At 34.0% G+C, this 14,153-nt stretch overlaps 1 protein-coding gene across 1 annotated transcript in view; it reads right to left on the reverse strand.

Annotated features, from left to right (window-relative positions):
- LOC134850943 (C-terminal-binding protein 1-like) overlaps nucleotides 1-14,153 on the reverse strand; it is a 226,242-nt gene that overhangs the window by 46,158 nt on the left and 165,931 nt on the right. The window lies entirely within an intron of this gene.

Here is a 14,153-nt window from a genome sequence, read left to right on the forward strand (position 1 = left end):
TTTCAATAAATTCTTCTATCAACTCTTTCTTTATCTCTTTGTTCCTATCTTTAAAATAAAATTACTAAATGCAAAAAAATTAAATTCAAAAACCCAAGACAGCAACCAAATTATAACAAATCAAAGAGCTAATGAAGTTCGCAATAGAGCGCAAAGCTGGTCTTGCCTCCATCACCGGTAGTTGTCTCGGTGGTTCGCTGACTGGAGTTCTTGGCTTAGAAAACCCCTCATTCTCTTCGATGGCAATTGGGTTGTCCACAGATCCTTCTTCCCAAGGAAAGAGGAAATCTGTGATTGGTTGGGCCACATATCTAGAGTCAGGAGTTTCGAGTTAGTTCACTCTACATACTCAGCCACTTCATCTATCATTTGCATTTCTCCAAGTTGGTTCTCTGTCATGGGTACTTGCGTCATATGATGTTCGTCAAAATCTCTTCGCATCACCTCTACCATATGCCAGACTTAGATTGGCATGTCCATTCGGGCCAAAAATTTACTCCAGAGACGGTTTCTCGTGCTTGAATTTGTACTAGATCAGGTAAAAAATCTACAGAATAAATAAGGTTGCTGTTTTGCACTGAAGAGATCATTTTGAGCAATAAGTTGAGTTTAAGGTTCGGGTAAAAACAAGATTTACAGTTGAGAGGGAGGTAGCTCACAGAAGTTAAGTTAAAATTAAAGTATTTAGAGCTGAGAGAGGAGGTAGTTGACGTTAGTTAAGTTAAAAATAAAAAGACTTTTAGTAAAGAGAGAGGGGTACCTTCAACTCGAATGTGTGGGTTTAACCAATCAGAATTAGTTTTCTTGATTTGGATTGTAGTCAGGACCAATCACATTTTAGCTTCCTTTTATGGAATTCTTGGACAACAGTCGTGTCCAATCGGAAACAAACTCCAGCTTAAGTAGTTTTACACATTGTCGTTTCCAATCACAAAAAGGTTCATTCTTGTTTTAGTTGTCGAATCCAATCAGAAGACTTTTCTAAGGATTTAAATCTTCCAAATAAAAAAAGTATACACAAAAGCAATTGCAAAAATAAATGACCAAAAATTGGTTAATTGAATTGAATAAGAAACTGCTGATTTTTGAGTAGATATTCAAGTTATTTGATTTTGATGTAGATTTGCGAGGATAGCTTGAGATTGATGAATTTTTCAATGCAAATCTCGGGAAAAACTGTATTCCAAACCTTATCATGCAGGATTTTGAACTTTAAAAATCTTCAAAGAAATGAAGAAATAAAGAATTTTGCTGAGGAATTTTTACAAATTTGGGAACAGGGTTATGGAATAAAAACAACCTTTAATATTTTATCAAACAATTTTGTATTAACTTCAAATTTTTCAAACTAAATAAAACTTCTTCTTTTGTTAGGTGTAACTCAGCAGTAAGTTTTTATCTTTGATACTCAATAATCGGTTCAAAAGTATAAATTTTTTGATCGATAAGAGTATCTAAATAGACCTTTGCTTAGTCGGACAACTCTATTTTGGACAACATAAACCTCCAAAAAATTGTGAAAAAAGTAAGAATCTACATCTACTTCAGCAATAAGGAAATCACAAGGAATATTTTCTTTTTTCTTGTAGAGTAACTCAAAGAAAATCAAGTTTTTTTAAGTTTGACTTTTTTCAAATAATGATTCTTTTTGATTCAAAGTTATGTCTAGAAACTGCAGAGTTCTGATTGGTTGAAAAATTTTAGGGAAAATTCTAGAATTTTCTCCATACTTGGAAAATTGCGTAGGCGATAAGGAAATTGCGTGGGTGATGTCGTCACTTCTATCTAAAGAAAAATTTCCTTACCATAAAATGAAAATAGCGTGTTCGGTGACGTCACGTCGATTCATAGAATGACGTCATGAACACAATTGTATAATTGCGAAGGCGGTGACGTCATTGTTAGTGTAAATACGCTTGTTTTGTTGTGTTAAAGCAATAATTTTGTTTGCCAATCAGAAACAGTTAATTGATTTTTACTTCAAATTTTAAAATTCGTTACTTCAGGAAAAGAAAAAAGTAAGTTTTTTATTGAATTATGTATGTTAGGGCACATGGAGCTCGATTTTGAAAAAGATGTGCAAAACAATAATTTCTGGTCCTAATTGTAGGTTTTTCACTTACAATCAACAAGAAATGAACTATCATATGGCCAAGAAGCATGCTCAACCAGCTTCGAATCTTTTGACGGTTTGTCCTTCTTGTGAACAAGAGCTCCCAAGTTACTACTCTCTCCAACAACAGTGGAGAAAGGGACATGGAGCAAAACAACTATCTTTTAGTTAACAAAAACAAGGAACCATACAAAGATCATTTGTGTGATTTCCACGCATTGGCAATTTACATGAACGGACACAGTGATCTCGACTCTCACACTTCTAGATACTTTACAGAATTCACTACAAAGTCTGGTCAAGATCCTAAAAGTTTTCATGGAGTTTTAGTACAAGACTTACTTGTTGTCGAAAGGAAACTGTGCAAAGAAACATCTTCATATACGATTTCGGTATCCACGAAGGTGAATATGTAGGAGAACTAGCTCTCGACGATGTATTAGAAAATTCGATAAAACGGTCAAACTACTGAGATTCATTAATCATATCATTCATACAAATGATCTAGATAGTTTCTACAAGTGCATTCGATGCCCTAGTTGTGACACCTTTTTCCACAAGTCAGACCACTTCAATGAGCTTCTCCTGAGATGCAAGGATCAAGTGGGACCTATTTACTCAAAAAACGTCTATTAGCTTCGCGAGACCTTGTTTAAAAAGCTAGAAGGATTTAGTCTTCCAGTTTCTGAAAATAACAAGCATTTAAATAATCTAGCATTTTTCGATTTTGAGTCCATTTGTGTTCCTACAGAAAAACTAAAAAAGACGCAGACTATTAACTGGATCGGAAAACATGCCCCAAACTCTGTCTCAAAACCATCAAATCTGATTGATGACCCCATCTTGCTGAAGAACAAGGATCCACAGAACTTGGTTATCAATTTTGTAAACAACCTCGAGCTGTTGGCTGAAAAAAATAAGCTGGAGATGAGAACGAAACTTCAAGATATTGAAGTAGCTGTCAATGAGAGATCGAAAAATATCTTTGATCAGCTAAACGAGCGAGGAAAAATTTATTCAAGTAACAAATTTGAGTACAAAGACGAATGCATTGAAGATTCGAAAGAATCAGATATGTCAACACAATTCTTGCAAATTCAGAAAAATCAACTCATCCATTTGAAAAAGCATTTAGAGAGATATGTAAATATTTTACCTGTTTTTGGTATATATGATTTGAATTTGATCAAGTCCTACCTAATCCCCTATTTGATTCGCGATAAAGAACAAGAAACATCAGTCATCAAAAAAGCAAACAATTTCATTTCCTTAAAGTTTGGAGTATACAATTTCTCGACATAATGATTACTCTGAGTTGGGCAAATACTTTGGACTCTTTTCTCAAAGCCTAAAAAAGTAGCAAAACCAAAGCATTTTTTCCTATGAGTGGTTTGATAACCCAGACAAACTTGATTTTCCCAAATTACCACCGTATGAAGCTTTTTTCAGTGAACTTAAAAACAACAATCCTCTAGACAAAGACTTCGTCGAGTATGAGAAGTTGAGAAAAAGTGGGCTTGACGAAGAACAGGCACTGAGAAAGCTTCAAATCAAGACTGTTCCTCCAAATGGTTTGGATAATTACAATTACTTAAAGGATAGTTGGAAGAAAAACGGAATGACTAAGTTCAAAGACTTTTTTGCAGTAGTGCAATAAAAAGGAAGTAGTTCCAACCCTGGAAGCAATGCAAATATTGAATCAGTTTTATCATAACAAGGGGATAGATATGTTAAAACTTGGATGTACTCTTCCAAATCTAGCAAACTTATGTCTACACAAATCTACAATTACAAGTTTTATTCATTTTGCGATAGTGATTAAGATTTGTGTGAAAAAACTCGAGAAGACGAGACTGGTGGTGGACCTTCCATTGTTTCCACTCGAAAAGCTGTAGTTGATGAGGCATTCATCGGAAACTCAACAATTGTTTGTAAATCGATCTTGGAATTGATGCAAGCCAATTTTATCCTTTCTCAATGTGTCAAGATGCCAGAGGACTGTCTACGAGGTGGGAGTTTGACGCTGATTTGCGGAAATTCAAGGCTAGACATAATCGAACTCGCAACTTTGAGAATATGGTCATGTATTTTTACCAGGAAACAAAACCAGAATGTAAAGTTGAGAGTTTTTTCTACATCTGGTAAACAGAAAAAATCGGTTGTTTTAATGTGCACGGTTATTGTGATCACTGTAAGACAGTGTTCGAAGCAATGGGATGTTACTACCACTTTTGTTTTTGTCAAGAAGCTCGTCCCTTAACCGACCAGGATATTGAACGAGGTAATAAGAAGAAAGAGATGGAAAATATGAGACGGGAATACATAAAAGAGAAAGGATACAAGTTGAAGAATTGCGGCAGTGTGAGTGGTGGGAAAGATTCAAAACCAATGACAAGATTTAAAAAATGTCAGAACTTACTTCCCCTACAAAAAACACCTTTGTACAGACTCCCTTGTAGCAAAAAATTAAAGATGGATCACTTTTTGGTTATGTTCAATGCAATTTAGTTGTTCCAGATGAACTGAAATGAAAAATTGCCAACTTTCCTCCGATTTTAAAATTCACTGAGGTTGGAAGAAACGATATTGGAGTCCACATGAAGATTATGCAATCTAGGATGAAATTTTAAAACATCCTCAAGAATGCTGATATCTAGTTTGAAGCTAGAAAAAGGAACAGTTATAATTTGTCTCCTCAAAATTTATATGGAACTTGGCTTGCATTGCACCAAAATTTACCGTTCTGCTCAGTATTCGCATCGAAAATGCTTTGATAATTTTGTTCAATCAGTGGTTGATGCGAGAAGAGAAGGAGATGAAAACACTTTTTGTCAGGAATTGTAGCAGAAACTATGAAGCTTTTGGGTAATTCCTCCTATGAATATAAGATCATGGATAGATCCAGGCATAAAATTACGAAGTATCTGAACGATGAAAAACCTGATAAAGCGATCAATGAACAAATGTTCACAAGATTGAATACAGTTGAAAAAGACTTGTTTGAGGTGGAGTTGTTGAAATCAACCATTGAGCACCGTTAACCCCTCATTGTTGGCTTTTTCATAATTCAGTATGCAAAGCTGCGAATTTTGGATCTCTACTATAATTTTTTTGACAAGTTTTGTGATGTAAATAAGTTTGAAGAGTTTGAGATGGACACATACTCACTCTACTTGGCACTTGCTGAAGAAAGTTTGTACGACTGTATCCAACCGCAAAAAAGAGACATTTGGGAAAAAATGGGGGAAAATGACTGCAGAGACTCTTTCAAGGCAGATGCAAAGTCTAAATTCTTACCTCGAACGTGTTGCAGTATCCATAAAAAGAGGAATTTATGTGCACAGAAATGCTATGTTTATGTAGCAAAACTTAATGCTGCTAAGACAACAAGTCAGACAAGTTCAAATTCAGTAGTAAAGGTTTGTACAAAGGAGTCTGGAGATGGAACCATGTCAAAATACAGGAGAGTGCTCGATGAAGCAGTTAACTTTACATCTACTAACTGAGGATTCAGAACTATAAATCATATGGTTGCTACATATGAACAGACAAGGAAAGGACTTAGTTTTTTTTATCCAAAAAGACAAGTTCAAGATGATGGAAATGATACAAAACCATTGAACTTACAACGTCTAATCTGATAAAGTACATTTTTTTATGATGTCCTATTATATTGGTTTTATGATATTACAATGTAAAATATTGCGGTAAACTCATTATACAATATACAATTTATATTTTACTTTTTGTAATTTTATTTTTTTCTCAAAAATTTTCGAAGTTTCAGCAATTTTCAGCATGGTTTCAAGAAGATGTTTCAAAAATCAAAAAAATTAAGTGAATTAGTTAATAGGTCGAATTATAACAAATATTGTTGTGCTTTAAGGTTTTTTTCAAAAAAAAATTCAGTTTTTTGATAAAACATCTCAATTTTTGCTCAACAACTCTTACCATTGACTTACCATGTACCAAAAAACTAATTCAAAGACCTTCATTCCTCAATCTACACGTAAATAACAATTAAATGTTTCTAATTAGATAACGCTCGCCGAGATTTCTGCGAAAAAAACTAGACATTTTCCCACAAAAACCAATTTCATTTCCTTCAAGTTTGGAGTATACAATTTCTCGACATAATGATTACTCTGAGTTGGGCAAACACTTTGGACTTTTTTCTCAAAGCCTAAAAAAGTACCGAAACCAAAGGATTTTTTCCTATGAGTGGTTTGATAACCCAGACAAACTTGATTTTCCCGAATTGCCACCGTATGAAGCTTTTTTCAGTGAACTTAAAAACAACAATCCTCTAGACAAAGACTTCATCGATTATGAGAAGTTGAGAAAGAGTGCGCATGACGAAGAACAGGCACTGAGAAAGCTTCAAATCAAGACTGTTCCTCCATATGGTTTGGATAATTACAATTACTTAAAGGATAGTTGGAAGAAAAACGGAATGACTAAGTTCAAAGACTTTTTTGCAGTAGTGCAATAAAAAGGAAGTAGTTCCAACCCTGGAAGCAATGCAAATATTGAATCAGTTTTATCATAACAAGGGGATAGATATGTTAAAACTTGGATGTACTCTTCCAAATCTAGCAAACTTATGTCTACACAAATCTACAATTACAAGTTTTATTCATTTTGCGATAGTGATTAAGATTTGTGTGAAAAAACTCGAGAAGACGAGACTGGTGGTGGACCTTCCATTGTTTCCACTCGAAAAGCTGTAGTTGATGAGGCATTCATCGGAAACTCAACAATTGTTTGTAAATCGATCTTGGAATTGATGCAAGCCAATTTTATCCTTTCTCAATGTGTCAAGATGCCAGAGGACTGTCTACGAGGTGGGAGTTTGACGCTGATTTGCGGAAATTCAAGGCTAGACATAATCGATTTCGCAACTTTGAGAATATGGTCATGTTTTTTTACCAGGAAACAAGACCAGAATGTAAAGTTGAGAGTTTTTTCTACATCTGGTAAACAGAAAAAATCGGTTGTTTTAATGTGCACGGTTATTGTGATCACTGTAAGACAGTGTTCGAAGCAATGGGATGTTACTACCACTTTTGTTTTTGTCAAGAAGCTCGTCCCTTAACCGACCAGGATATTGAACGAGGTAATAAGAAGAAAGAGATGGAAAATATGAGACGGGAATACATAAAAGAGAAAGGATACAAGTTGAAGAATTGCGGCAGTGTGAGTGGTGGGAAAGATTCAAAACCAATGACAAGATTAAAAAAATGTCAGAACTTACTTCCCCTACAAAAAACACCTTTGTACAGACTCCCTTGTAGCAAAAAATTAAAGATGGATCACTTTTTGGTTATGTTCAATGCAATTTAGTTGTTCCAGATGAACTGAAATGAAAAATTGCCAACTTTCCTCCGATTTTAAAATTCACTGAGGTTGGAAGAAACAATATTGGAGTCCACATGAAGATTATGCAATCTAGGATGAAATTTTAAAACATCCTCAAGAATGCTGATATCTAGTTTGAAGCTAGAAAAAGGAACAGTTATAATTTGTCTCCTCAAAATTTATATGGAACTTGGCTTGCAGTGCACCAAAATTTACCGTTCTGCTCAGTATTTGCATCGAAAATGCTTTGATAATTTTGTTCAATCAGTGGTTGATGCGAGAAGAGAAGGAGATGAAAACACTTTTTGTCAGGAGTTGTAGCAGAAACTATGAAGCTTTTGGGTAATTCCTCCTATGAATATAAGATCATGGATAGATCCAGGCATACAATTACGAAGTATCTGAACGATGAGAAACCGCATAAAGCGATCAATGAACAAATTTTCACAAGATTGAATACAGTTGAAAAAGACTTGTTTGAGGTGGAGTTGTTGAAATCAACCATTGAGCACCGTTAACCCCTCATTGTTGGCTTTTTCATAATTCAGTATGCAAAGCTGCGAATTTTGGATCTCTACTATAATTTTTTTGACAAGTTTTGTGATGTAAATAAATTTGAAGAGTTGGAGATGGACACATACTCACTCTTCTTGGCACTTGCTGAAGAAAGTTTGTACGACTGTATCCAACCGCAAAAAAGAGACATTTGGGAAAAAATGAGGGAAAATGACTGCAGAGACTCTTTCAAGGCAGATGCAAAGTCTAAATTCTTACCTCGAACGTGTTGCAGTATCCATAAAAAGAGGAATTTATGTGCACAGAAATGCTATGTTTATGTAGCAAAACTTAATGCTGCTAAGACAACAAGTCAGACAAGTTCAAATTCAGTAGTAAAGGTTTGTACAAAGGAGTCTGGAGATGGAACCATGTCAAAATACAGGAGAGTGCTCGATGAAGCAGTTAACTTTACATCTACTAACTGAGGATTCAGAACTATAAATCATATGGTTGCTACATATGAACAGACAAGGAAAGGACTTAGTTTTTTTTATCCAAAAAAACAAGTTCAAGATGATGGAAATGATACGAAACCATTGAACTTACAACGTCTAATCTGATAAAGTAAATTTTTTTATGATGTCCTATTATATTGGTTTTATGATATTACAATGTAAAATATTGCGGTAAACTCATTATACAATATACAATTTATATTTTACTTTTTGTAATTTTATTTTTTTCTCAAAAATTTTCGAAGTTTCAGCAATTTTCAGCATGGTTTCAAGAAGATGTTTCAAAAATCAAAAAAATAAAGTGAATTAGTTAATAGGTCGAATTATAACAAATATTGTTGTGCTTTAAGGTTTTTTTCAAAAAAAAATTCAGTTTTTTGATAAAACATCTCAATTTTTGCTCAACAACTCTTACCATTGACTTACCATGTACCAAAAAACTAATTCAAAGACCTTCATTCCTCAATCTACACGTAAATAACAATTAAATGTTTCTAATTAGATAACGCTCCCCGAGATTTCTGCGAAAAAAACTAGACATTTCCACACAAAAACCAATTTCATTTCCTTCAAGTTTGGAGTATACAATTTCTCGACATAATGATTACTCTGAGTTGGGCAAACACTTTGGACTTTTTTCTCAAAGCCTAAAAAAGTACCGAAACCAAAGGATTTTTTCCTATGAGTGGTTTGATAACCCAGACAAACTTGATTTTCCCGAATTGCCACCGTATGAAGCTTTTTTCAGTGAACTTAAAAACAACAATCCTCTAGACAAAGACTTCATCGATTATGAGAAGTTGAGAAAGAGTGCGCATGACGAAGAACAGGCACTGAGAAAGCTTCAAATCAAGACTGTTCCTCCATATGGTTTGGATAATTACAATCACTTAAAGGATAGTTGGAAGAAAAACGGAATGACTAAGTTCAAAGACTTTTTTGCAGTAGTGCAATAATAAGGATGTAGTTCCAACCCTGGAAGCAATGCAAATATTGAATCAGTTTTATCATAACAAGGGGATAGATATGTTAAAACTTGGATGTACTCTTCCAAATCTAGCAAACTTATGTCTACACAAATCTACAATTACAAGTTTTATTCATTTTGCGATAGTGATTAAGATTTATGTGAAAAAAGTCGAGAAGATGTGACTGGTGGTAGACCTTCCATTGTTTTCACTCGAAAAGCTGTAGTTGATGAGGCATTCATCGGAAACTCAACAATTATTTGTAAATCGATCTTGGAATTGATGCAAGCCAATTTAATCCTTTCTCAATGTGTCAAGATGCCAGAGGACTGTCTACGAGGTGGGAGTTTGACGCTGATTTGCGGAAATTCAAGGCTAGACATAATCGAACTAGCAACTTTGAGAATATGGTCATGTATTTTTACCAGGAAACAAGACCAGAATGTAAAGTTGAGAGTTTTTTTACATCTGGTAAACAGAAAAACTCGGTTGTTTTAATGTGCACGGTTATTGTGATCACTGTAAGACAGTGTTCGAAGCAATGGGATGTTACTACCACTTTTGTTTTTGTCAAGAAGCTCGTCCCTTAACCGACCTGGATATTGAACGAGGTAAAAAGAAGAAAGAGATGGAAAATATGAGACGGGAATACATAAAAGAGAAAGGATACAAGTTGAAGAATTGTGGCAGTGTGAGTGGTGGGAAAGATTCAAAACCAATGTCAAGATCAAAAAAATGTCAGAATTTACTTCCTCTACAAAAAACATCTTTGTACAGACTCCTTTGTAGCAAAAAATTAAAGATGGATCTCTTTTTGGTTATGTTCAATGCAATTTAGTTGTTCCAGATGAACTGAAGTGAAAAATTGCCAACTTTCCTCCGATTTTAAAATTCACTGAGGTTCGAAGAAACGATATTGGAGTCCACATGAAGATTATGCAATCTAGAATGAAATTTTAAAACATCCTCAAGAATGCTGATATCTAGTTTGAAGCTAGAAAAAGGAACAGTTATAATTTCTCTCTTCAAAATTTATATGGAACTTGGCTTGCAGTGCACCAAAGTTTACCGTTCTGCTCAGTATTTGCATCGAAAATGCTTTGATAATTTTGTTCAATCAGTGGTTGATGCGAGAAGAGAAGGAGATGAAAACCCTTTCTCAGGAGTTGTAGCAGAAACTATGAAGCTTTTTGGGTAATTCCTCCTATGGATATAAGATCATGGATAGATGCAGGCATACAAGTACGAAGTATCTAAACGATGAAAAACCTCATAAAGCGATCAATGAACAATTGTTCACAAGATTGAATACAGTTGAAAAAGACTTGTTTGAGGTGGAGTTGTTGAAATCAACCATTGAGCACCGTTAACCCCTCATTGTTGGCTTTTTCATAATTCAGCATGCAAAGCTGCGAATTTTGGAACTCTACTATAATTTTTTTGACAAGTTTTGTGATGTAAATAAATTTGAAGAGTTGGAGATGGACACATACTCACTCTACTTGGCACTTGCTGAAGAAAATTTGTACGACTGTATCCAACCGGAAAAAAGAGACATTTGGGAAAAAATGGGGGGAAATGACTGCAGAGACTCTTTCAAGGCAGATGCAAAGTCTAATTTCTTACCTCGAACGTGTTGCAGTATCCATAAAAAGAGGAATTTATGTGCACAGAATTGCTATGTTTATGTAGCAAAATATATTGCTGCTAAGACAACAAGTCAGACAAGTTCAAATTCAGTAGTAAAGGTTTGAACAAAGGAGTTCTAGAAGATTCTGGAGATGGAACCATGTCAAAATACAGGAGAGTGCTCGATGAAGCAGTTAACTTTACATCTACTAACTGAGGATTCAGAAATATAAATCATATGGTTGGTACATATGAACAGACAAGGAAAGGACTTAGTTATTTTTATCCAAAACGACAAATTCAAGATGATGGAATTGATACGAAACCATTGAACTTATAACATCTAATCTGATAAAATAAATTTTTTGATGATGTCCTAATATATTGGTTTTATGATATTACAATGTAAAATATTGCGGTAAACTCATTATACAATGCAGTGATTTATGTTTTATTTTTTGTAATTTAATTTTTTTCTCAAATTTTTTTTTGAAGTTTTAGTAGCTTTCAGCATGGTTTAAAGAAGATGTTTCAAAAAGCAAAAAAAATGAATTAGTTAATAGGTCGAATTATAACAAATATTGTGCTTCAAGGTTTTTTCAAAAAAAAAATCAGTTTTTTGATTAAAAAAATCTCAATTTTTGCTCAACAACTCTTACCATTGACTTACCATGTACCAAAAACCTATTTAAAAGACCTTCACTCTACAATCTACACGTAATTAACAAATAATGTTTTCAGAGTGGATAACGCGAGCCGAGATTTCTGCGAAAAAAAGTAGACATTTCCACACAAAAGCCAAAAAAAATTCGTTTTTCTGACAACTTTCTTATCATCACACAAACCATGAAACCTTACCATTGGTATTCCCTATCCTAATACCTTGTAGACTCTATACCCAATGTTAATAGATAGCTGGGTGACTGGATGATCAATTCCTTATCTTAAAACAAGCGGGTCACTCTCCTCCTCTCCCCCCCCCCCCCTTTGTTAGATTGTCAAGGTAACTTTGTTCTCTTAATTGATTATGCATAACCCCGAAAATCCAATGAAAACAAGGGCGGGTTTGGGGGGAGGGGAGAGAGAGTTACTTTCTACTGCTTTAAATTCAACGGTAAATAATTCGCTTTTACATTGCATTCAATTCATAATTATCATTTTCAAACCCAACTTTTAAAACTTTTTGTTTGTAAAAGGGAAAATAATTTAATTTCAAATATTACCTTTCTTCTTTTTCATTTTCTGTTTTCTTCAGCCCTCACTTGTCTGTCTGCAAACTCGACGACCATTTCTTAGCTCTAATTTCGACTGTTTCTTCTCATATCACTTTCATTGATATGGAACTCTCGAAATAGATATAAAACAAGAAGACCCAACGGAATTATATACAAAACAAAGAAAGAAAGTTACAAACGAAATTTGAATACACAAAGGAAATATGATAAATCTAACTATGATAACTAAGTAAATAAGATCTATTTACAAAGGGACTTCACACGACCCAAAGGTTCTACCCTTTGTACTATTCTGAGATATTCATATTTGACTGATGGAACTTAGATTTTTTCTAAAGGCACCTTCGGCTTCAATATATACTAATTTTGAATGGAGAGCGCGCCAAAAAAAATTTTAATTTTTGGTCAACTATTTCAAAAAAGTGCCTAAAAACGCTTTTTTGGCCAATTTTTCAAAAAATTTTCCTGCGGCGCAGAAATTTGGCTAAAACAAGGTCTTCTTAGAGCTTTGGGAGAGCTTGAAAATTCATATTGGTCGACCTTAAAAAAGGTCGACAAAATTTTCAAAAAGTTTTTTGAGAATCCCCCCGCCACTCGAGAAAATCTTAGATCCGCCCCTGAATGAAAGTATTTTTTAATTCCTTTTCTTGACATGTGCTATTTTTCAAGTAATAAAAACGACTTCAAAAGTCGCAAATTTTTTTTTCCTGAAAACTGAATCAAGGTTCTATCCTAAGTGATTTTTATAATGAAAAAAATGTTAAATGCTTAAGCAATTTTTGAGAAATTCTAAAAAAAATTCAAAAATCAACATCAATATCCAAAAAATCAAAATTTTTTACCATTTAGTTAAATATTTGAGGCGATTTACTTTTTAATATGAGGAGAAATAACCATGAGAAAAGTCGTAAATGTTTACCAAAAATGGTCAAATTGATTGCAACAAACATCAACGCAGTTGAAAGATAATGGATAAATAAGTAATTTAAATGACTTGTTGACTAGAATTTTTTGGGAAATTGAACTAAATTGAGAAATTGTTGATACACTGAGCTCAAAAAACATGTTTTACCTGCGATCATTTAGTAGAAATTATGCAATTTTGAAAGTAGCATATTTTTCTATTTGGGACAAATAAAAGGCGCTGTTTTTTGCTTTATTAACACGAAAGCGATCAATTAAACCAGCTGAAAAACAAACAAAAATCAAAAGAGAAATTTTTTATAGTTTTTTTGACATATAAATAGACGAATGATGGATAAGGCTTGCAACTTTTTGATTTCTTTTGTGTTTTTAACAAAGCAGAAGACTTTAAGGCGCTGTCGGAGTATTCGGAGTGTTGCCATGAGACCATCATTTGTCGCTTAGTCCTTTGCCACCATAAAACCAGCATTTGTCGCTGAACGAAGTAACCGGACAGTGATGCACGAGTAGAATATAATTTTTTAGAATAGATGACATATTTAGAACATAATCTGTTTACGCTTCTACGGTCCAAAATTTGATATAAATTAAAGATAATGGCAATTGTAGCAGTACATTTAGACCTAATTTTAAAAAATAGCCATTTTTGGTTCATTGTTAGGAGGATCTCATTGGTATTAAAAACGAAGCTGAAAGCACAAAATCAAACATATTTCTAATTTAATCAAATTTTATACATAGATTATGTACTGCACCAGACTGGGGACATGTTAAATTAATTTTTCAATGATGGTCAAAGAAGAACAAAAAAATTCGAACTCTATGTATCAGGTTTAACCTCCCAGGTTTGAAACAGCTAGCCGAGCAGTTTTTGATCGAATACCCAGCCGCAACAAGGCAGCTTTTAAAAACC

Source organism: Symsagittifera roscoffensis, chromosome 7 (genome assembly GCF_963678635.1).
Source record: "Symsagittifera roscoffensis chromosome 7, txSymRosc1.1, whole genome shotgun sequence".
Classification (NCBI taxonomy): Eukaryota; Metazoa; Xenacoelomorpha; order Acoela; family Convolutidae; genus Symsagittifera; species Symsagittifera roscoffensis.